The sequence below is a fragment of the Pseudorasbora parva genome, chromosome 24 (genome assembly GCF_024679245.1).
Source record: "Pseudorasbora parva isolate DD20220531a chromosome 24, ASM2467924v1, whole genome shotgun sequence".
NCBI lineage: Eukaryota > Metazoa > Chordata > Actinopteri > Cypriniformes > Gobionidae > Pseudorasbora > Pseudorasbora parva.
In genome coordinates, this window is record NC_090195.1 from 6,721,647 (window position 1) to 6,746,844 (window position 25,198).

Genomic DNA, 25,198 nt, shown 5'->3' on the forward strand with positions numbered 1-25,198 from the left:
TATGCACAATGCCATTATTACATTTCCATGCTAAATCTTGGTTTATTTACCTTATGGCATAAAATATTCTTATATTCAAATTATACACATTACAAATATTATTAATATCATTGTAAAATAAAACTAGATTATTAAACAGCAAGTGACAATTATTAAAACGTTTATTGACTATTTAAATCGAACTCAATTAACCCTATTATAATGCTATTATCCTAAAATCCTATTATATATTTTGTGTCAAATATTTTTCATTTAAAAAATCATTTAAATCTGACCCATGTTTAGGCATTTTTCATTTTTCTCACAAATTTTTTTTTGGTCACTGACTCTAGGTAACATTCATATCTCCTCTCTTAAAGTGTTTTGTTTTCAGAGGAGACTGTGTCCAAGTTATGCATTTCAGAAATGTGCATGGACAAAGAACACCATTAGCTAACAATGTATCAATATGACAATAAATGAAGGCAATGGGCTAAGTGAAATAGGAATAAAATGTTGTTAACAATGATTAGAGTATAAATGGTTTAATTCTAATGAAACACTGTCAAACCTGGAAGTCTTTTACTATTGAAGATATGTTGAATAGATGACATTGTTTTAATATAATATTGAACCATATGAGAACAAATATCATTTATGAAAATAATTGTATAAACATTATTTAATTGATCACAATTATTAATGATATTAAGTTGAGCTTCTGTTGAACTCTTTTTATTGTGCATGTTCACTAAAATGTAAACTAAATATGACAGTCATTTCTTGTTCATTTACAATAATTATTATTATATATATTTTTTACTATTAAGTTTCTTCAGATATATTGTTTTAATCCTTTAAGGGAAAGCATAAATATGATCTTTACAAACATTAAGCATATTGTTCCAACGGCTCTGTACTAAAATGCTTTGTTTTCTGCCTTTCTCCTTGATTTGTGTGGTACATGACGTGTCCCAGGAGACTGAGGGCTGAAGAAAGTCAGCAGAACGGTTCATTTAGCTGCAGTACCATCCTAAAACTCCTCAAATAATGCTGGGTGAAGGGAGAGTTGCATGTCTGCAAAGTAAGACACGATGGCATCCCATGAAAACAGGCAATCCTGATGCTTCCTAGTAGGTCCTGCTCTCTCCTAGGAATTAAGCTGTATCTGAGTCCCCTCTGACAGGTAGGATTTGCATGCCTCATTTATTTATGAATCTAAAACCGAGCTCCCTTTGGGGCGGTGAACATCTGGCACCGGTGCTGTTCTATTCTGGGGGAAACAGTCGTCCCTCACTCCACTCTGCTCATGCAAAAACGTCTTTCACTTCTGATTGTTATACTAACATGTTAGTTGGCTGAAATGAATTGGACTGAAACGGGCATCATAGTTGTATGTTTTTTTTCTACAATTTTAATTTACTTTTTTTTATCATCAATTTTATTGCAACACGTTGGTTGTCACAATAAATTTATTAATTACACTAAACTGGCGGTCAAAGTTTGGAATATTTAAGATGTTTTTTTTTTTTTTAAAGAGAATTATCTTATGCTCACTAAGGCTGTATTTGATTAAGAATATAATAAAGTCAGTAATATTTTTATGTTAATATATTTGAAAATGTAATGCATTACCGTGGTGCGGAATTTTCAGGATCATAAATTGGTCAAAAGTAAAATGTTAAATATTTTTTATTTAAAAAAAAAAAGGATTTATCAAAGAATCTTTAGCAGTTTTCTAGCTGCAGTTTTTTTTCAACATTGATAATAAAAACAACTAATATTAATAATTAAGCACCAATAATAGTTGATAACTGAGCATCAAACCATCATTATCAGAATGATTTCTGAAGGATCATGTGACAATGAAGACTGAAGTAATGATGCTGACAATTCAGCTCTGGTCACAGAAATGACATTGTAAAATATATTAAAAGCAGAAGAGACTTATTTTATAAACATTACAAACTTTTGCCTGCCAGTGTACAGTTCATTAATTTGTATTTCATAATTTGGCAATTGTTTGTGATAAAAATGGCCGGTTCTATTGTGACAACTTAGTCCACATAGTGTGACAACATGCCCCGGCAGCAATCAATGAACTATGTAATGGTGTTATTGACTCTCCCAAAGCTCACGTTCACATCATTTTTGGTGGGATTCATCATCAGTGTTCGGCAAGTTGCTCTAAAAAAGTAATTAATTAATGTACTAGCTACTTATTACATCTTCAAAAGTGTAATTAGATCACTGTACTAATCACTCACTCTAAAAATGATTGCCTTTAGTTTCTAAAGTTGAAAAATACAAGGATAGACATGAAACTGCTCTTAATTCTTTTAAAATAAATAATATAAACTTGCATAAAGTATTCTTGAACTGACAAAAGTATTTAAAGGGAAAGGTTACATTGAAAATGTACATTGGATTTTGATGTTAAATCCACTATTGTTTTAAATAGAATTATTTTATACAGTATTTAATGCAATCATATCAGAAGTAACTAATTAAATTACAGAAAATTAAAGAATAATCCCTTACTTTACTTTTTGAAGGGGAAAGTAATTAAATAACTGTATTGAATTACTTAATAATTATGTATTATAGCCAACACTGGGATTCTCAAATGAAGGGTCCAACTCATGCACTGCCACTAGATGGCTGTACAATACAGAATTTCACAGCTTCCGTCTCCATGGCAACCACGCCTTTCACATCATACTGTGATGGAAACATTTCTTTTAACGTATGCTCTGTCATCTTATTTGTGGTGTTAATCTATGCATTTGCTTTTACATCTTAATTAGTATGTATTGGGAGACCGGAGAGTGTTAACACTGTCAGTTTGACCAGTCAGAAAAGAGCTATGGTGATGTCACCAATATCATACCCTCACAGGAGGAGTGGGATCTGACTGTCAGCAACGTTGTACATTTTATGAGCAAAACAATGATTTTCAATTTCTCAAGATGATTTATTGTTTGTGTTGTAGATAGTTTTGACATGCATAATCTAAAGTAGCTATTTCTCTAGTTTAATTTGAAGCTTTGCATTCGTGCCAAAACAGTTAGCTACGTTATGGCTGTTAGGGTGAGGATTGTTGTAACAGTTCATTAAAAATATTTCATCCAACGACCAGTTTTTTTCCATTGCATATTGAGGGATTTGTGGTAAATATATTTCCTTCATCGAATATGCGCATGTCTTATCGGATAAAAACATTATCCACCTTTAGCACATATGATTTTTCTGTGTGCACATTTTTTAGAATTTATGCATATCTCAGCGTTTCCATCCAGTGTTTGTGATATCCCAAAATAATACAAAGCTAGTGATTGAACTGTTATGTGACAGGAATACAGAACACTCACACAAACGGCAATTGTTTTTGTGCTAAATTCCTTAAATGCAATACAAGTTTTTTATTTTAAACACTTTATTCCAAACGTATTCTTCAGTAACATTCAATAACATTGTATGGATCTTATTTGAGCTAATTATTTCTCAATCTATCCCCTGCTAGTGTTACAACTCACATGAGGTGTGAGCTAAGTTGTAACAATGGAACTCATGGGGCTCTATCATACACCAGGTGTCGCAAGTTTTGCTAGTTTCTACTAGCCTGACGCAGTTATCATTCACGTCCAGTGCAACATAGTTTAAAAAGCAAATGCACGTGCACGCATTTGTTCGCCCATGAGTGTGATGGTCTGAAAACCAGGTTTGTTCAGGCGCATTGTTGGTGTGTCGCTATTTTGAGGCATCAAAAACCTAGTCTAAAGTCAATAGCACAGTATTTTTTGTATTTAAAGTGCGCGTATATGCACCTATCGGGTTCACAATGCGTGTACGCTCTGCTTATTACACACACAGGGATGCGCAGCAGCACACAAAATTTTTTAATTATTCAAAATAAAAGGATTCCTCTCTGGAGAAGCGTTCAGTTTTTCCGCTCGCAAATTCTGCCATGTAAATGGTGAATCCGCCATGGTGCAAGCCAAATTTGCCACACTGTAAAAGATTTCCCTGTAAAAAACGGTAATCTACTGGCAGCTGTGGTTGCCAGCATCATACTGTAAAAATACGAAGCACTGCTGTTAACAGCAATTAACAGCTTAATACTGTTTTTTCAGCTACAGTAGACAACTGTAATTTAGTTGTCTACTGTAGCTGAAAAAAACGGTATTAAGCTGTAAATTACAAAAACAGCAGTGCTTCGTATTTTTACAGTATGATGCTGGCAACCACAGCTGCCAGTAGATTACCGTTTTTTTTACAGGGAAAGGTTTTACAGTGCACATTTGTCTGCTGCAATTGTATCATATTTTGAGAGATGACGCAAACAACCACCGAGTTGGCGATGCTCAAACAAAAGGTGTCGCTTTCATCCCGGATCACTCCTAATCAGATCAACACAAAACTGCTCCGAAACTTTCCCTTTTCATCTTATCATCTTAGGCATTTTTGAATACCTTGTGGGACAAAATGTATAACTGTACCTTTTAAAGGTACACAATTGGTCCCTGGGGTACAATTATACCAGTGCTTTCCTCTGCTTAGAGGTACAGAAAGGGTTCCACCCTAGTGACGGCCACTTGTGCCTTAAAAGGTTATTTTTTTCCCCTCCTTTGAGAGTGAAGCAACATTGAAACAACAAAAATTGCAAAGTAAAATATTTCAATACATTGCATAGTGTGAAAAGATTTCAGGCTGACTACACCCCTTTTTTGCATGGCTGTCCCAGTTCTAGTTTTTCTTTTCATCTCTTATTTTAACCTCCAAGTTTAGTTCTTTTCTAACATCTCTTATAACCTTTATTACCACTAGGTGGCCTCAGTAAACTTCCAAGAGTTATGTAAAATGTCTTGAATTCGTCTATCTAATTTGATATTTTATCAATATTTTGAATACAAAATAGTAAGAATAAGTACATAATTGTATAATTACATAATTTTAAATTATGCAATTTTATATAATGATTTATAATGATGCTGAAAATTCAGCTTTGACATCACAGGAATAATGTATAATAATATATTTGCACTGTCAAAACGATTAATCGCATTCTGTGTGTGTGGGTGTGTAAAAACATTTGGTGTATTTATATATAGCCTTACATATATGTATATCTATGCAAATATTTCATAAATGTTTAATAGATGTATGAGTGTTTATTCAAAAATACATAATTATACACGGTACACACATTATGTAAACACAAACTTATTTTGGATGCGATTTAATCGATTTGACAGGACATACATGTGACATAATAAGTGTGTGTGTGTGTGTGTGTGTGTGTGTGTGTGTGTGTATGTATATGCACACACACACACACACACACACACACACACACACACACACACACACACACACACACACACACACACACACACACACACACACACACACACACACACACACACACACACACACACACACACATACATACGTCTGGTTCACTATCTTTGTGGGGACTCTCCATAGGCGAAATGGTTTTTATACTGTACAAACCGTATTTTCTATCCCCCTACACTGCCCCTGCCCCTAAACCTACCCATCACAGGAAACATTCTGCATTTTTACTTTCTCAAAAAAACTCATCCTGTATGATTTATAAGCCTTTTAAAAAGTGGGGACCACTGGCTGGTCCCCACATTGTAATATAAACAAGGGCACACACACACACACACACACACACACACACACACACACACACACACACACACACACAATATAATTATATGTTTCACATGCATATGTATGTGCTGTCAAATTGATTAAATCATGTACAAAATACGTTTTTGTTTACACACACTGTGTATACATATACACACACACACATTTTCCCTGTACATTTATTCTTTGTTTCTTAATAAAAACACTTCGAAACAAACACCTTTGTTATTTCAGAAATACAAGAGGAAATTCTGAGTCTGTATAGGCAAAATCGACTTTGACAAAGGGAGACCTTGGAGTTATAAAGGTTGAGAGCCACTGATCTAGAGCAATCTAAACTGCCACAGCTTCAGGCTACATTGGCCAGCATGTAATAATTTAATTTTCCAAGCAAAAGCCTTTGGGGTGAACTGCATTTCAATATTCGTTTTACAGGTATTCATTCATTTTACAATATGCATTTGACAAAACAGAATTTTGTCTCTGGAAGTTTTCTTCTATTTAGAAGCTCATTTTCAATCTCCTTTCAGGCAACAGTGATGAACTGTGATAGCAACAATTGCTTTTCTTTCCTATCCTGTTTAACATTTTTCCATACATGTCATTTAAAAAAAATGACATTGTCATGCATAATTTTGTATGTAAATCAGAGCTGCTTATCTGGAGCTTTGAATTGGCTACTTCAGCTGGAATGGTGTTTATTTGTTCTATTTCTTCAGATGGCACATACTACAACAGCTGGTAGACAAACAATATTATTCTTGGAAATAGGGGGAAAAAGGAGCAGAAAATGGAATTTCACCTGTTTATTATGTTCTCCAGCTCATTTAAGAAGCTTCCTGGAGACAAAACAGCAGATCTGTGTAGATTTGAAAGCCTAATGTTCCCAGAGTGCAAAATCGATAAACGCATCTAAAAGCATTTACCTTAGACATAATATCTGAAACAAACATCCAAATAATGTGCAGCATTCTGCATTGATATCAGCTTTAGCTGTGGCCAAATCTGCCATCGCAATGTTTCGTCCCGTGTGAAGGCAAATTCACAGGCTCCCTGAAATGGTTTTAAAATGCCAGTGCAGGCATTAAGGCACTTCAATTGGTGCAGAAGAGCTGCTTTACTGTCATCAGAATCCTGAGAGAGCATTTTGAGAGGTGGAGATAAGACAGGATACTGTACACAGGAAAACCTCGCTCCTCACCTTCTTTATGGCAAGTGTAAATCCTGACTGACTGCTGCACACTTCATTTTCAATGTGATGTATGAAGATTTCATACTAGGTGTTTGTCTGACATTTACCTTAATATAATTTTTATATAAAAATATACAGTGAGGAAAATAAGTATTTGAACACCCTGCTATTTTGCAAGTTCTCCCCCACAAATCATGGAGGTGTCTGAAATTGTCATCGTAGGTCCATGTTCATCGTGAGAGACATAATCTAAAAAAAGAAATCCAGAAATCACAATGTATGATTTTTTAAAACTATTTATTTGTATGATACAGCTGCAAATAAGTATTTGAACACCTGAGCAAGTCACTGTTAATATCTGGTACAGTAGCCTTTGTTTGCAATTACAGAGGTCAAACGTTTCCTGTAGTTCCCTTTCTGTCGGTTGTCACGGCAACCAGCGCGCGTCAGTTGGCACTCTAGATGCGAGGTCGAGACTTGAAACCTCAAATGGGGTTGAGTCCCTTCGCCTATTCCCCGATCCAGTTCATTTTCTGGTGCTACCGGAAAAAGGCTACTTTGGCTAATAAGCACTGGTGACCCGAGGATTACAGTGGGGCTTCCCCGCCGGGTACATCCCCACGGGCCCCCACTCCTCTATCGCATCAAAAGCATGCAGAGACTCTGTTTGTGGGTGGTTCAGGTTCTCATGAGAACATGACCATGTCAGGGCATTGTTCGCCTTGCCCTTTTCATAGAGGCATTAGCGTTCAGCGTGCCGTGTGCCTTTTTCTGACGGCCACGTTCACTGTCTCACATGCCTGCTGGTAGTTTAAAGATGGAATTGCTGGTCCTAAAAAACCCCGAAAAAAAACAGGACATAGCATTTCATTTTGGGGTCTGGCAGAGGACAGATTGCTGCATCGGAGAGAGGGGAATATGGAACACCAAAAGGGCCTTAATTTGTATAATTGTTTCCCCTCTCTCACTGCCCTCTGTCCTGCATGCACGAGGGCAGTCCAGATCCCAGGGGTTATGCAGGAACTGCGTGCGGTGTTGGACCTCGTTCTCTGGGGCGAATAAAGTCACTGCACACTCCCTGGGTCAGGCGAGGTCTACACTAGTGTCCAGGAACATCACAGGGGGCTAAACCGTGCAGATATGTGTGCCTCAACGCCCCGTTCTGTCAGGCAGTCCTCCTCGGCGACGCCATCTAGAACTTCACCCAGCAGTTCTTGGTGGCCTCTGCCAGCTTGTTGCTGAGGGCATCCCCCCCTGCGTCTGGGGGCCCTGACCGGTTTAACGTTTCTGTTTCTTCTCCGGAGTCCAGTGTTACCCACATTTTCAAGAAAAGAGCAGTCTCTCTCTCTCTGGGCCCCAAGAGGGCCAGGTTGGAAGTTGCCGCTTCTTTCCTCCCCTCGCCAGGGGGCAGCAGTGTGGGCACCGGGACCGCCTCTGGGCCTTCTCACCCGCACTGCCCCAACCTGGAGTGCTCAGTCAACACTTCTGGCCACCCGAGTTAGGACTGAGCTCTCCACCTTCCTGCCTCTGGGCAGCGGGCAGCAGAATGGGCACTGAGGACGCCACCAGGCCTTCTCACCCACACTCTGCCCAAACCCGGAGTTCTCAGGCAACACTCAGGGCTGCCCCCGGGCCACCTGAGTCGGGCCCTCTGCCTAGCTGCCCCACCCCGGGTACGTCTGTGGTGCCGTTGGTCCCGCTTGTTCGGTCTGGGGGCTTGACTACAGTTCCCCGAGCCAGTTTGCTCACTGCCTCCCAAGTACAAGGACATCCTCTTCACCTTCGGTCAAAGCTGCGACGCTCAGGTCTTGTGGTCTGAGATCGATGTCCTACTGGCGAAGGACACTTTCGAGCCGGTTCCTCCAGCCGATATGAAGTCAGAGTGTTTGCAGCCCCTACTTCATTGTACCCAAGAAAGGTGGTGGGTTACAACCAATCTTGGACCTGCATATCCTGAATGGGGCCCTGCACAAACTCCCATTCCGGATGTTAACGCAGAAATGCATTTTCAAATGCATCCGTCCCCGAGATTGGTTCGCAGCGATTGACCTGAAGGATGTGTACTTTCATGTCTCTATCCTTCCTCGACACAGATCGATCCTACGCTTTGCTTTTGAAAATCAGCATCCTTAGAAATGCTTAGAACATCAGTGGAGAAAGGCGTATAGATCATCATAACATCGTAATATACATAATTCACCCGCTATATTGCTCAATCTACCCGACTTTTCATTTCAACAGAAAAATATTCCAGGATAACCTTGAGTCGGTCATAGTTAATGATATGCTAAAGCCCACCCATGCGTTGACGTGATTGGCTACAAGGTAGTTTGTGACATAAGTAACGCAGCGATTTCAAACCATGGTTTTGAGACTGTCTTTGGTTCCCTGGACTTGGGTTTGAATATCCTTAACCACTCCCCTCCAACCTTTTGTCTGCTATGAGCGCAAGATGGAGAGGAGGCGTGCTGAATTAAAGCCCTGCCCTCTATTCAATATTCTGGCACTTCAGCTTTAATTTCTAACTGTTTATTTTACACCAACATTATTAATTGTTCTGCATCTGTGAGAGTGTGGGCGGGCTTTTGATATCGTTGCTGTACTTCCTGCTTTCTACTGCGCAGACTCCGGTCTGAAGATGTCAGCGCCGTGCGGGGCGTCTTGAAGCTTCAACTGGTCAACGGAAACAGATGAAGTCGCGTCGTCCATATTTTTTTACGGTCTATGGGTCAAACGCATCCGTCTAGCTCATGCTTGCTTACAAATCAATGTAAAACCAGCTAAGTGAAATGTAAAAAAACCCATGTGAAAAGGCTCAGACTGTCTATTGAAAAACAACATACTTTTTATCCTTTGAATTTTGTTTCACTCAGAAGTATGATCGAGTTATTGAAGTAAAATGATGTGAATGACTTAGGAGGGGAGGGTGAAACTGCTATTAGTGAGACTTGTACCTTACAGCTCTTGGAAAATTGCCGGTTTAAACATTTTATTCCAGGGCCACCATTTTATTGACTATAGAGAGCGTTTCGGTTTTCAAGGAAGACGGGTCAACTGTGAAATAGACTTGCTGATAAAACCGTCTCCCTTACAAATATCACACCAGCTCATTTTAGACTTTTTTTTTTTTTACCTAAAACTGAATAAATACTCTGTTTATATGGCAAAAATGTCAGATCAGATAATTGAAAATTGTCTTGGATATTACAGTCTCAATCTCTAACTCATTTTTTTATTAACCAGAAGATGGCAAAGGTGAGCTCCCAGGCATGTGTATGAGTATGAGCATATGTGCATGCCTTTTTTTCTCCCAGCTCTGTTTAATTAGTGATCACTTTAATTTCTTAAGTCGTAACATTATAACCAAAAACACCTGTTCTGCCTGGAGAAGTTTGAATCAAAGCCCTAAGCCTATTAAACTTTATTGTGAAACTCGTCCCACACTAATTGTGCTACAGACACGGATGATGCCTCAAATTTTGCGGTTTGTCGAGAGGCCTGTGGTAACTGACTGGGAACACCTTAGTGACTACCTAGCAACCATCCAGAACACCCTAGCAACTGTGTGGTTTTGAGTGGTTGTGGGTGTGTTCCTGGGCAGTTGCTAGGGTATTCTTATTGGCTATCAGTGTATTGCTTGGTGGTTGCTAGGGTGTTCTGAGGGGTTGTTAGTGTGTTCAGTCAGTTGCTAGGTTGTTCTAAATAGAGAGGGAGAGATTGATGGATCGATAGACAGCACAATTTTTTCTACAGACATGAATGATAACTCAAATGGTGCTGCTTATTGAGGAGAGCTGTGTTGTTTCTGACCCATAACACTATTGTGACAACTTAGCAACCACCCAGAACACCCTAGCAGCCATATAGTTTTGAGTGGTTGTTAGTGTGTTGTTGGGCATTTGCCAGGGAATTCTAATTGGTTGTTAGTATGTTGCTAGGTGGTTGATAGGGTATTCTGAGTGGTTTTTAGCATGTTGCCAGTCAGTTGCTAGGTTGTTCTAGATAGAGAGGGAGAGATTGATGGCACACATCACAGCACATAGATAGACAGCACAATTTTTTTCTACAGACCTGAATGATGCCACAAATTTTGCAGTTTGTTTAGGAGGGGTGGGTTGTTACTGACTCAGAACACCTTAGCAATGACCTAGCAACCACCCTGAACACCCTAGCAACCATTTAGAAAACACGTAGGCCTAATTTACTAGAGGTTCTGATAAAATGTTAATGGCTGCAGTCTATTTAAAAATGTTGAGTTAATCTTAATGATTAAAAAAATTGGTTTAATGAATGATTCAATGACTCACTCATGAATACTTCACTTGTTACATTACGGGATAAATCAGCATTTCTGAACGAATCCCTTGAATGATTCAATGGCATAGTTTTTTTTTTTTTTTTTAAGTCACTTGTCACAACCTCATGGTGTAACGATGTATTTGATACAAACATTATTTGAAGCATCAAGTTTGTTTCAAAAGGTGATTTTGCTCTATTTTGTTCAATTCCTTAAACGACAGTGTTTATATCCGTTTCTGAACTGTACATTTTTTTCCAGTTCTTCTGTGATTTGATATGAATATTTATAACATGTAAATAACAATACTGTGTGGTTGAAAAGACGCTGTTTCATACTTGTACATGATTACGGCTCTAAATCTGAATTTTCTACTGTGTTTTTTTGTCAAAGGTTTAATAGACACAGGCAAATCGTTTTAATTTTGGAATGAGATCGCGTGAGTGTTTGAATGAAGATTGCGTCCTTTTAACGATTAATTGTGCAGCTCTACTCCCTCTGGCAAACACACACAACACCCTAGCATCATGGTGGCGACTTATCAACAAGACTCACTTTTTCCTAAGAAAATGTATAAAGCTCATTATATTGGTGATTTTATGTGTGTGTCATTTTTAATTTAGACATTTTTATTCTGATTTAGCTAATGGGATGGTTAATTATTCAGCACAAGACATGGTAAGAAATATAAGTGTAATCAAGACTCACACATAATTATTCTATATGAAGGTGACATAGAGGGTTATGTGATTATGCAAATTGTCTATTGATATGTATGTGCCTTGTTATAATTATCTTTATGATACATGATGAGTTTTAGACAACTGTGAAAATGGCCAGGAGTGGTTGAAATTAGTTGATACAACAGAAATAAATCCCAAATACATAGTCAACATCACTGTTTAACAGTATGCAGAGAAACACAATAGAGTACAAATTTGCTACGCAGAGCGATTCTTATGTGTGTCTGTGATTAGTTGGAGCGCGTACGTTTTCTGAGACACAAACAGCCAATTACCACTTCATTGAGATGTATAAATGTTCATCATGCAATGCTTTCATTTAAATAGAAGTTAAACGAAGATTTAGGCGTTCTCATAACAGACAAGCACAGATTTGAATGGCAGTGCCGTGAATGATGTACTTAATTAAGATGTTCATTAATGAGTCAATAATGAGCACTCTTTCAGAGTATGTCAGAAGACACCCAGCGGGCAAATAAGAATCTGTTCATTAAGTACCGTTGTTTTATATGAGGGAGAGTTTCTCTTGATGTTAAAATAATCAATTTGTAAGCGTGCCGATTAGAAATTAAGTGGTGAAATTGTTCATTGAGAACTTTGAACTTTTAAATGGCCATTCTGTGACTGAAGGAAACAGTCATCATCATTCTAACTCCTATTGCTAATGTTTTGTATTGTACAAGTCTTGGTTCTTAATAATGCATTATAATTGAGTTAATATTTTATAATGTGGCTTGTCAATCACATAAACGTCGCACACCTGTGTGTGATAGGTGCGTAGGAGAGCCGGACAAATAAGTCCTATTATCATCAATTGGAAAGGAGAAGTCCCGCACACTATCAACTTGCAATTAAAAAGATTTATTGTTTCATAGCAACGTTTCGATCTTGCGATCTTCCTCAGGCATGAAAATCGATCGATCTTGCGATCTTTTTTTCATGCCTGAGGAAGATCGCAAGATCGAAACGTTGCTATGAAACAATAAATCTTTTTAATTGCAAGTTGATAGTGTGCGGGACTTCTCCTTTCCAATTGATAATGTGGCTTGTACCACTGTTTATTGTAATGCTCAATGAAAAAGTCGTATGAAATGCTAATTCTTATAATATTTCTGCATAATAGCTTTCCTTTGGAATATCACAGAACCTCCAGAGTCTCACTGCAACCCTTTACATGAGACCTGAATTAACATCTACATGAATAACGGTGGAGGGGGAGAGTAGGTGAGACTGAGCCAATGAAGTTAGGGTTGTACGCCTGGAGTGTGCTGTAATTTAATAATCATTTTATGATTTGATGATATTAAACTGTTGATCAAAGCCACAGGAATAAAATTGCAAAATGTTGAAATATGTATGAAGACAAACTCTTATATAAAACTGCTAGATTTTTTGAACTTTTCTGAAAAGAAAAAGGGGGTCATTGCCTTGTGGAACTTGTAAGTTACATTAACGCTCAGTCTCGCACACACACATTCACACACGCTCGAGCACACGCTTTTTAACACCCATAGGATGGATGGATGGATGGATGGATGGATGGATGGAGGGAATCACCCTGTTTAGAGTAGGGTTTCCTGTGTTGCTAGGCGGTTGCTGGAGTATTCTGATTGGTTCTTAATAGAGTTGAACAGTTTCCGCTCACATTTTCAGTAATTCTTTTCCATTAATTTCTCCCATAGTAATAATAAAAGAATTAATTAAAACTATTTTTCAACTCTGATTGGAGTCATTTTCTGTACAGAATCATGGATAATGTAGTTTTTCACCAGGAATTTCACTGCTAAACATGATTATTTTAAAAATAATATTAATTTATGCGGGCTGACGGCTTCAGCAGAAGCAAATGCCATCAATAAACAACATTGCAGCTCTAACACAGCAGGTCTGTCTTTAAAGATTTATAAGTTATTTCCTTTAAGAAACCTAAACTTAAGCGACTGTGCGTTCTATAGAGTGTTCAGTTCTGAATGGTTGTTATTGTGCTGCTAGACAGTTGCTAGAGGTTTTTTTTTTTTTTGAGTAGTTTCTTAGAATCCGAAATTGTCCCCGATACCATCAAACAGGGGATTATTTGAGGGGACAGCCATTTGTAGTGGTGTCTGAAACCATAGTGGACGTTATCAAGTGCACTCATTCTATCCCACGTTGCACCGCAATAACAAGTGTACGCTCAACCACTGTCCGAATTCACTTACTCGTTTTCATTCACTTCAAGTGAACTGTATTTGTGGACTAATGTAGGAAATAGTAATTGAAGGTTTAGAGAGCTATTTTTGGATTCAGCCCTTGTCTCTGATACTCTAATTTTATCATCTGCATTGATTGCTATGCACGGTGAAAGCACTGTTTGAAGTAGTACAAATGCTGTGGTTTGACTTGGGTTAGGGGTTTGTAACCACTAGTCAAGCTAAATGTGCTAAAGACAACCTTACGTGTTAAATTCTGCATTAGACTGTAGCAATAAACAACATTAGAGGGCTTCTAAATACTCCATTTTATTTCCACATCACTAATAATACATTACACAACTTTTTTCCTCCCATAAACAGCTTGTGTAATGCCTTGGGATGAATCGTGCTTTTGAAAAATGTAAAGTTCGTTTTTTGTTTTCTAAAAAGACGCCCAGATCTCTTACTATTCCCTCTCTATTTTTGCCGCAGTCAGTCAACAGTCTTACAGAGCTTCAACACACACACGACTAGGACTGGGATTCTTGTGATCAGGGCTGATTCTGGGTTCTAGCTTATATTTTGGAGCCCTAGGTCGCCTTCCCCCCTCATCGGCACCTCTTCAACTGATAGAGCTATAGGCAGCTTTCTAGTTTGCCTAGAAACAGCTCTGTCTGGGATGAATGTATGGGTGTGTCTGAAATCACCACTATACCCTTCAGTAGGGCACTATTTGAGGGGACAGACAGTTGCAGTGGTGTCCAAAACCATAGTGGGCGTTATCGAATGCACTCATTCTATCCCACATTGCACCACAATGACGAGTGTACAACTGATGTACACTCAACAGTAGTCCAAATTCACTCACTCATTTTCATTCACTCCTTCAAGTGAACTGTATTAGTGGACTAATGTAGGGAATAGTGATTGAGGGTTTAGGGGGCGATTTCGGATTCAGGCGCTTGTAACCACTAGACAAGCTAAATGTGCTAAAGACAACCTCACATGTGTTAAATTCTGCATTAGACTGTAGCAATAAACAACATTAGAGGGCTTCTAAATACTCCATTTTATTTCCACATCACTAATAATACATTACACAACATTTTTCTTCCCACAAACAGCTTGAGTAATGCCTTGGGATGAATCGTGCTTTTGAAAAATTCACGTTCTTCTCTAAAAAGTTGCCCAGATCCCTTTTCCTGTTCCCTCTCTAGGTTTACCGCAGTCAGTCAACAGTCTTACAGAGCTTCAACACACACACGTCTAGGACTGGGATTCTTGTGATCAGGGCTGATTTTGGATTCTGGCTGATATTTTGGAGCCCTAGGTCGCCTTCCCCCCTCATCGGCACCTCTTCAACTGATGGAGCTATAGGCAGCTGCCTAGTTTGCCTAGAAACAGCCCTGTCTGGGATGAATTTATGGTTGTGTCTAAAATCACCCCTATACCCTTCATTAGGACACTATTTGAGGGGACAGACATTTGCAGTGGTGTCCAAAACCATAGTGGGTGTTATCGTATGCACTGCAATTATGAATTTACAACTGATGTTTACTCAACAGCTCGTGAATACCCATAATGCACTGTGAGAGTTGGGCCGAATTAATTCCTGTGTCTGTCCATCCATCCATCCATCCATCCATCCATCCATCCATCCATCCATCCATCCATCCATCCATCCATCCATCCATCCATCCATCCATCCATCCATCCATCCATCCATCCATCCATCCATCCATCCATCCAACTAACTGCTGGTCCCATGTGGGTACAGCGTAATATCATACCGGTATGAATTCCTTTTTAATTATTAAATTGTTTAATTAAGGTTTATGCTAGTTTCCATGCTATCTTTTAATTACTACTGGAGCTGCCCCTTTGCTAAGTTTCAAATGATTATTAAACTGCAAGCACAACTATGCAAAAGTTTCGCCGCACTCAGTGTCCAAATTCACCCATTCGTTTTCATTCACTCCTTCAAGTGGACTATATTAGTGGAGTAATGTGGGGAGAATGAATGAGGTTATAGGGGGCGATTTCACACAGCTTATGACTCTTCTTATCTGCACAATCTGCCACCGCTTGCACTTCTTGCATTGGTATTTTACTCAACGTGTTCAAAACTGACAGAACTGCAACTCTGAGCGGTTACAAAAGAACAAACGTTGAATACCAAACTGACTCTTTGTGGCCGTAGCTGTGGTTTAGACATTAAAATAAGTGAGGGATATCGATTGCACTGTCACTGGTGTGGAGGGGGGCAGGTCCTTTCCTGACTAATTCGTAGGAAAATGCACCTTGTGGCTCCTCCTTTGACACAGTGTTTATTCAGGAGGAAATAATTGGTAATAGCTGAAAGGTAACGTGAGCAGAATGATTCTCATATTCCTGCCCTTGCCAGTAACGTCTCATGCATTTTTATGATGTACAGGAGCAGTATTAGAACTGATAATGTTCAGTAATTAAAGCTGCATGAATGGGTGAAATAGAGCCAGTACTAAAAACCCATTGCTTAGTTTCATATAGTTCAACGGATTTCAGTTGGTGGACCATTAAAAAAATAATAAAAGAGGATCACAAACGCACTGTGTTCTCTACCGCTACTCTCATCTGTGCTAGGCTGCATGGATGCACAGGGAGTTCTTGCCCAAAACAGAAAATTACCACCAATCCAAACGATATGCTAATTGTCAATCATCTTTGACGATAGTGGTCCTGACAGAATTAGGTTTTTGATGCTTTTGGGGAAACGCATCCCAGTTAAGTTAGGGCTTGGCTAATTATCTTCAGCAGTCTACCCCACAGTATTATGTAAGTAAGTAAGTAAAATTTATTTGCATAGCACTTTTCATAGATAAAAATCACAAAGTGCTTCACAATAAAAAGAGGAAATACACAACATAAAAATTGTGAAATTGAACAATTAAAAAATTGTGGGCAAAAAGCATACTTCTCCATTGAAGGTCATTCAAAATAAAACTCAAGATCTGAAACTATGACTCAAAGATGATGTACGAGCCAAGCGACTAGATTCAATGCTCCCTCCAGGCAGTGTTTTAGTACTCGAGACCGGTCTTGGTCTTGAGACAAGTCTTAACCCTTAAAGACCTAGAACATTTTTGGGGCGCCTGATGTGCCTCTACTTTTCTTTGTTTTTCTCCCGCATTCTAGCAGTTAGCTTAAGACCATTTTTTTAATGTCTTGGTCTTGTCTCGGTCTCGACCGCACTTCTCCTCGGTCTCGTCTTGGCCTTGGACTTAGAGGACTCGGGATTTTATCTCAAGGCCAGTCAAGACCACAACTGCAAGGATATTACTAAATTGCTGGTGCATTTTCTGATTTAACATCATTGATGTGATTTGATGTAAAACTTCTCTGTAATGTGATTTATTTTGTTACTGTGTTACCTGGTTTAAAAGCAATGCCGCATTGTCTCCAAAATGCCCAAAATTTATATAAATGGCCAAAACATTCTTAGATGTAGTTTTTAAAATATAAAAGAATATAATGAAGCAATATCACAAGAGCAGTAGAGCTGTTTTCATGAATATAAGCGTGATTGCAAGTTATATTTATTCATACAAACATTCAATAAACAAGAAGTTAATATTAAATTACAAATTTTAAACTGTGTCTTCGCTAATTCGGCAACGTTTCATTATTAAATAAATCAGGTGCTTTGAACAAACCTGTTGAATAAATGATTCCGTGAATGTTAAATAATGTTTTAATGTTTAATTCATCTTAACATTATTTATGAAGGTGTAATTGTACTAATTCAGATGCAACTTTTGTGCCATATGGATTTTATTGTTAGTGATTGGTATCAGCGCTATAGTGTCTTACTATTCGAATTATATTTATTAAAGGGGGGGTGAAACACTCAGTTTCAGTCAGTGTCATGTCAATCTTGAGTACCTATAGAGTAGCATTGCATCCTGCATATCTCCGAAAAGTCTTTATTTTTTTTATAATTATATAAGAAAGATGCGCTGTTCCGAGTCTTTCCGAAAAAAGCCGAGCGGGTGGGGGCGTGTCGTGTGAGCGGAGCTAAATAATGACGTGTGCGCGCTGCTGCTATTGTGTTGAGTCGAGTGCGTCGTAAAGCTGTGTCATCCCTAACAGCGGGAAAAAAACTTTATTCAAAATAAAAATATGGCTTTTAATCAGATACAGCCATACATCTATGATCCGGAATCAGACCCAGAGGCTGCAGTTGAACAGGAGCAGCAGCAAAAAACGACTAGAGCAGGACGTCTCTATGTGGTACAAGTTATATAAAATTATATCGTCGTATTTTTGTCTTTGAAGGTGTACATGTGGGAAGTGCAGTTGTGCACGTGTGTTTGTGTGTTTACGCGTGGTTTGTGTAGACAGTAAGCGGACTGGTTTTGCACGGCAGGCTAGTGTTTACATAGAAAGACCTGGAATAGTAGCACATTTGAATGAAGAAGCGTGCTTATTTAGTTCAACATATTTCCCCTCTTTGTGTATTGTTGTTTGGAGTGCTTTTACAATACACAAACATAAAGTTACACATATAGTGGCCAGCTAAACAAATGTACACGCACTACACATCGCATGCTCCATTGATCAATTAACTATACGTGATCATGTTTGGGCTACTTGATGAGCATAGGCAAAAACACAGACATTTGAAGCAGTCTCACTCACCGCCTGCGGTTCTAACGTTGGGACCTTTATCGTTGGGACTGCTCCATCCTTCAGCATTAGGCGATCGGAAAATCCTGTGTCGAGCTGGGCCTTGTTTATGAAACAGTCGGCACCGAAATGCAGCGAACAGATATAAACATTCGCGCAACTCAGTTGCTGATCCGGAAAAGCAAATTCCATCCACTGTTGCCTTAACGCGGGGTTTTGGGGAATCTGTGCAGGACTGTCTTGGTCTGGCAACCAAAAACGCACTTTTTTGTTGACATTGTTATGTGCACATCACCTGTGCAGCAGCCTACAAGCTAGCGCTTTGATGGGCGTAGCCTGTTGCTTTCGCTCTCTCCCTCGCTCTCTCTCACGCGCTTCCGGTAGAATTGTCCGTACGGCCCATACAAGGAAATTCCGCCCCCATTAACGTCAAAGGGGACGCATGATCTCAAAAAACTTGCCGAAACTTATGACTAACCGCAAGTAGTATTTTTGACAAAGAAATACTCCCATCAAACGTCCACCTTAACTTTTGAAACTTTGTCTATGTTTAGTATGGGAATCCAAGTCTTTAACAGTGTAAAAAGATCAGTATGCATGAAACAGCATTTCACCCCCCCTTTAATTAAATGTAAGTAATTCCTCAGATAGTAGATAAGGATCTTTTAGATGAATTTAAGGAGTGCTGGTCTGGTCTTGGTCTTGTCTTGGTCTCAACCCCATAAAGTCTTGTGCTGCGTCCCAATTCGGCTACTTATATTACGTCATAAAAATATATGTACTCTTTTTGTGAAGAAAAAGTACATACTTTTGAGTGTGTAGCAGAAAAGTATGCAAGCTTCGGGGCATACTACTTCGTCATCTTTAACGGTCGCTTAGTTACATGCATCCCATCACCTGCCCTGTCAATCATCGTCCGATTCGTCACATTTAAAATTCTCCACATTCAGTTTAATTTCCTACCGTATGGGAGAGAAATGTAGCCGCACGTTGATCTGCCATGTGTGGGTCTTTAATGCAGAGACTCCCCTCGTGTGTTTGCAGTTTAAATATAATGACGCATTTAAAAGTTAATGGTCAAACGTATCATTCACAATCTGATTTCCGATTTGGTTCAAGGGTTAGGATTGTTTACCACAGAATTTTCTGAAACGTTCATATGGAAAATGAATGAGAAATTAAGCCTACTTCTGAAACCTGGCTGTTGAAAACGTGCATGGTTATTGTTGAGCTCCGTCGTGACAGCTACAGTGCAGAAAAGATTTGTGTGATTGATGATGGCGAATTTAATTTCCTTAATTCAAATTTGATGAGCATAGTTTGAGACGTTTTACCACAACAAATTACAACAAGTAGCAAACGGAGAGCAGAAAGGAGGGTGGATGTAATCCGACTCGTCCCGTGGGAATCGTACTGCAGGGATGAGGCGTTCTAAAATAATGTGGCTGATCCAGGGCAATTTGTTTTGAATCACTGGGATTTGACTAAGCCTCGGTTAGTGATCCTAAAATAATGGGAGTTGTCATGGACAAAAGGCAGAGACGTCATAAATCCACAGGATCCATGCGAATCAGGGCTGGGGTGTTTTTCCTCCATCTGACATTAGTACAGTAAATCCAGGCCACGGCTGATGTTTACCGCTGATGTCCGCACGTCCTGTCAGATCCATTTGTGTACACTGTGTCCTGCTGTCCCAGGAATATGTTGTTTTCTGTCATCACATACTCAAAAATAGATTTATACTACCTACTCAAGTTATTTAAAATGACTTATGGAATACAATTCCGTCTTTCGGATGAGACGTTAAACCGAGGTCCTGACTCCAGCATCCTGGCCAAATTTGCCCATTGGCAACTGTCCATCATGGGCTGCTAATAATCCCCCTATACTGATTGGGGATTGGCTCCTCTCCACCAATCAACTAGTGTGTGGTAGTATAGGCGTTCTGGCGCAATATGGCTGCTGTCGCATTATCCAGGTGGATGCTGCACATTGGTGGTAATTCAGGAGATTCCCCCTTATCATGTATCAAGTGTTACCCATATCAACTGTTTTGAGTACCCAGAAAAGTGCTATGTAAATGTAACAAATACCAGAGTTTTGGTAAAAAATAAAGGTGACTTGACTTGAAAATTGCCACAAATATACACGTGACTGGTTTTGTGACATTTGCAAAATCACATTTTTGTGATAAAGTTTAGAGAAGATTATTATTACCAGATAACTGACGAGCATTCTATTAATGGGTTAGTTCACCTAAAAATGAAATTGATGTCATTAATGGCTCACCCTAATGTCGTTCCACACCCCTAAGACCTCCGTTCATCTTCAGAACACAGTTTAAGATATTTTATATTTTGTCCGTCCATGTCCAGAAAGGGAATAAAAACATCATCAGTAGTCCATATGTGACATCAGTTGGTTAGTTAGAATCTCTTGAAGCATCGAAAATACATTTTGGTCCAAAAATAACAAAAACTACGACTTTATTCAGCATTGTCTTCTCTTCCGCGTTTGTTTTCAATCCTCAAATAAAGATTCGAACGGTAATGAATCAGCGGATTGATTCATGATTCGGATCGCCAATGTCACGTGATTTCAGCAGTCTGACACGCGATCCGAATAATAATGTTACTGAAAGAATATTTGGTCAAAACCAAAGTTCCATTCCATCCATTATTTCAGTCTTATGATCCTTCAGAAATCATTCTAATATGCTGCTCAAGAAATATTTCTTATTATCAATGTTGAAAACACTTGTGATGCATAATAATGTTGTGGAAACCATGGATTCTTTGGTGAATAGAAATTTAAAATGAACAGCATTTATTTGATATCTAAATTTGCATCAATGTAGAAGACTTTTGATCTATTTAATGCATCCTTGCTTAATACAAGGATGCATTTCTTTCAAAACAAAACAAAAATCTTACTAAGTGTATGTACTGCATGACAATCCAGAAGTCATTATTGAAGAGAAATGAAGAAATAAGAAAAATCATCACTGGTTCTCAGATTTTCTCTACAGTTATCTGGTTTTGTTTAGTGCTTGAACAGTCCATCAGAACAGCTGTGAAATGTCAACTGCTGTGGCTTCTCCTATGAGTTTGTGATGTGGTGACGACTCCAGACATTTGCAGCCTCTTCCTGGCTTTTCATAATCCCATTCAGCCATAATCAGACCGGGATTTCATTTAATCAATGCCCTAAACCTCGGAAAGTCAATTTTCCTCCACAGTCATTCATTTAGTTTCCTCTTTCTCTGTAGGTTTCTGGTTCACGCACAGTTATCATATAATCTATATTTCATTTATTCACTGCCATTAATCCTCAATGTGGTTGTTTTTTGATCAATAAGGAGTTTTCTTTTCAATAGATTTGGAAGAAATGACCACATTCAAAGCCCTCAGTGGCATCAACAGGAATGCAAAGTCAAGACGCTTCTGGATCATATTCAGATCAAATCCAATATAAATGCGAGGAGAGAGATTATAGATGATCCTGTCTTTATAGAAACAAAGAAATTCCATGCATAAACAACCAATATCGGAATATGTTCAAGTAAACAAGCGAATGTTGTTTTTCTCATAAGTCTGGCGGTTTCAGACAACACTTGAAGATTTTATGATTTTAAGTGCCTCTGAAGGGTCACTAGGGATAAAAGTAGCACATGGCAGATGCAGCCTCAATAATACATTTGAGCAATGCATTGTGGGAAATATTATTGGGCAAAGTAACACTGAGACTTCTGTCGAGACAATACCATAAAAACATATGGATAATAACTTCACAAGTAATAGACAGACGTGATCTGTCCTTTCAGGTAAAGAACAAAAAAAATGAAGAAAGGAAATGGAGGATTTAGTCCCAAGGCGTCTCGTTATTTTAGGCTGGAAGGTGTGTTTGTTTTTCATCCTTTACAATTTATATTATGACATTTATATTTTTGTCCACACTTACAATAGTAATTCAGGGGGAAAAATAATAATACATAAAGAAAGAAACAAACACATCACACTCATCAGACTGCAATTTTCAGTCTCAGAGCTGAGGTTTTTGAAAATATAAATTACATCTCTAGCCATGTGTGAACAATTCAAAGTATTCATTAAGCAATTGCTGTGATGACTGAACATCATAATTATTCTGTGGCTGAATACAGATCGGTGAGTGTAATTATCATATACCTTTGACCCTTAATAACCCCTAAAGTAATGACTTTTGACCTGGGGAAATTATTTTCTAGGAGTACTGAATGAAAGCTACTGTATATGGAGCGATTCACATTAATTAGAGGCAAATGTAATGGACAGAAAAGTTTTATTCATAGTTACTTTTACAGCTTGAACTCAAGGCCATACTGTTTGGACTATAATGCCATTCATTTGCCAATTTTTCACTCATTAGTGTTCATTAATTATCGAATGTTTTGTGTGTTGTGTAGAGACAGTGAAGTCTCTCTTCTGGGAAGGCTTTCCACAAGGTTTAGGAGTGTGTTTATGGGAAATTGTGACCATTCTTCCAGAAGCGCATTTGTGAAATCAGGCAGTGATGTTGGACGAGAAGGTCTGGCTCTCAGTCTCCGCTCTAATTCATCCCAAAGATGTTCTATCCTCCACACCAAACTTTCTCATCCATGTCTTTATAGACCTTGCTTTGTGCACTGGTGCACAGTCATGTTGAAAGAGGAAGGGGCCACCCCCAAACTGTTCCCAAAGTTGGGAGCATGAAATTGTCCAAAATGTTCCTTTGTTCACTGACACTAAGGGGCCAAGCCCACCCCTGAAAAGCAACCCCACACCATAATCCCCCCTCCACCAAACTTTATTTTTAGACAAGCCAAACCCTGACTCGTCCATCAGATTGCCAGAAAGAGAAGTGTGATTGGTCACTCCAGAGAAAGTTTAGAGTCCAGTGTCGACGTAGCTTACACTACTGCACTTGAGACATTAATTGCACGTGGTGATGTAAGGCTTGGATGAGCTGCTCTGCCATGTAAACCCATTCCATGAGTCTCTCTACGCACTGTTCTTAAGCTAATCTGAAGGCCACATGAAGTTTGGAGGTCTGTAGCTATTGACTCATTCTGCACACTGTGCACCGCAGCATGCACTGACTCCACACTGATTTTATGTGGCCCACCACTTTGTGGCTGGATGGCTGTTGTTCCCAGTTAATTATGCCACTAATAGTTGACCGTGGAATATTTAGTAGTGAGGAAATTTCACAAATGGGCTTACTGCACTGTTTGGCACCTATTACAGTACCACGCTTAAATTCACTGAGCTCCTGAGAGCGACCCATTCTTTCTCAAATGTTTGTAGAAGCGTCTGCATGCAAAAGTGATTGATTTTATACACCTGTGGCCATGAAAGTGATTGAAACACCTGAATTCAATTATTTGGAGGGGTATCCCAATAATTTTGGCAATAATGTGTGTGTTTGTCTGCGTGTGTGTGTGTGCGTGTGTGTGTGTGTGTGTGTGTGTGTGTGTGTGTACGCTATAAAAATCTGCATGTTCGTGTGTAGAAACCATAATTTATAGAGTATAATTTGCATACCATTATATCTAAATTCATTATTACTTTTGAGGTGCTTCAGGCAATTTCGTGTTTAGAATACCATTCATCTTTATTTTCTGTTCATGTTACAAAAACTTTTTCTTTTTTTTAAGATATGTTAAAGCAATATCACACTTCAAATTGTGCCTATGGCTAATCACCATGGTATTATTCATACAGCACTTTTTGCATGGGTGATAGCGCTTAATCATAATACACCTGACTTTGAAAGAAGATTTTGGATTATTAATAACATAACACTGATTTTTTTGTTGCAACGTTTGAATGGGAGTTTTAGGTGTTTTAGTTCACCCCCCCCCCCCAAAAAAAAAAAAAAACGTCGTTGTTTACTCACCCTCAAGTTGTTCCAAACCTGAATGAGTTTCTTTTTTCTGCTGAACACAAAAGAAGATATTATGAAGAATCTGGGTAACCAAACAGTTGATAGGCCACATTGACTTCGGTAGTATGGGGAAAACATATCGTGGGGTCCATCAACTGTTTGGTTTCCGACATTCTTCAAAATAGATTCTTTTGTGTTCAGCAGAAGAAAGAAACGCCAAAACGAGTAAAAAACGCCAGGATTTTTTATTTTAAAAGAAATTCATACAGGTCTTGATGGTAAGTAAATGATGACGGATTTTAAATGCGAGTGAACTATCCCTTTAAACACTTGAGTTTAGTTCTTAATTGTATAATAGAGTTTTTTTATTGATCCACTCTGTGTAAATAACATAGTAGACCAATGTCCTTTCATTCAAGAGTGATTATTATACACAATACTCTAAGATAACATAATAACTACTTTCATTTAAAGTAATGACAGTACTGTGCTTTGAGAATCAGCCTTGTTTATTGCCTTTTGTCTATGTGTTTGTTTTGTGGTAATGGGAATTGCATCTAGTAATTCC

At 38.6% G+C, this 25,198-nt stretch overlaps 1 long non-coding RNA gene across 1 annotated transcript in view; it reads left to right on the forward strand.

Moving 5' to 3' along the window:
- The first annotated feature begins 1,030 nt into the window (after positions 1–1,030).
- Positions 1,031–25,198, forward strand: part of LOC137063332 (uncharacterized) — a 125,050-nt gene continuing 100,882 nt past the window's right edge. The window contains exon 1 of the long non-coding RNA XR_010901371.1: positions 1,031–1,165. This is a non-coding gene — a long non-coding RNA (uncharacterized lncRNA). The remainder of the gene's footprint in view (positions 1,166–25,198) is intronic.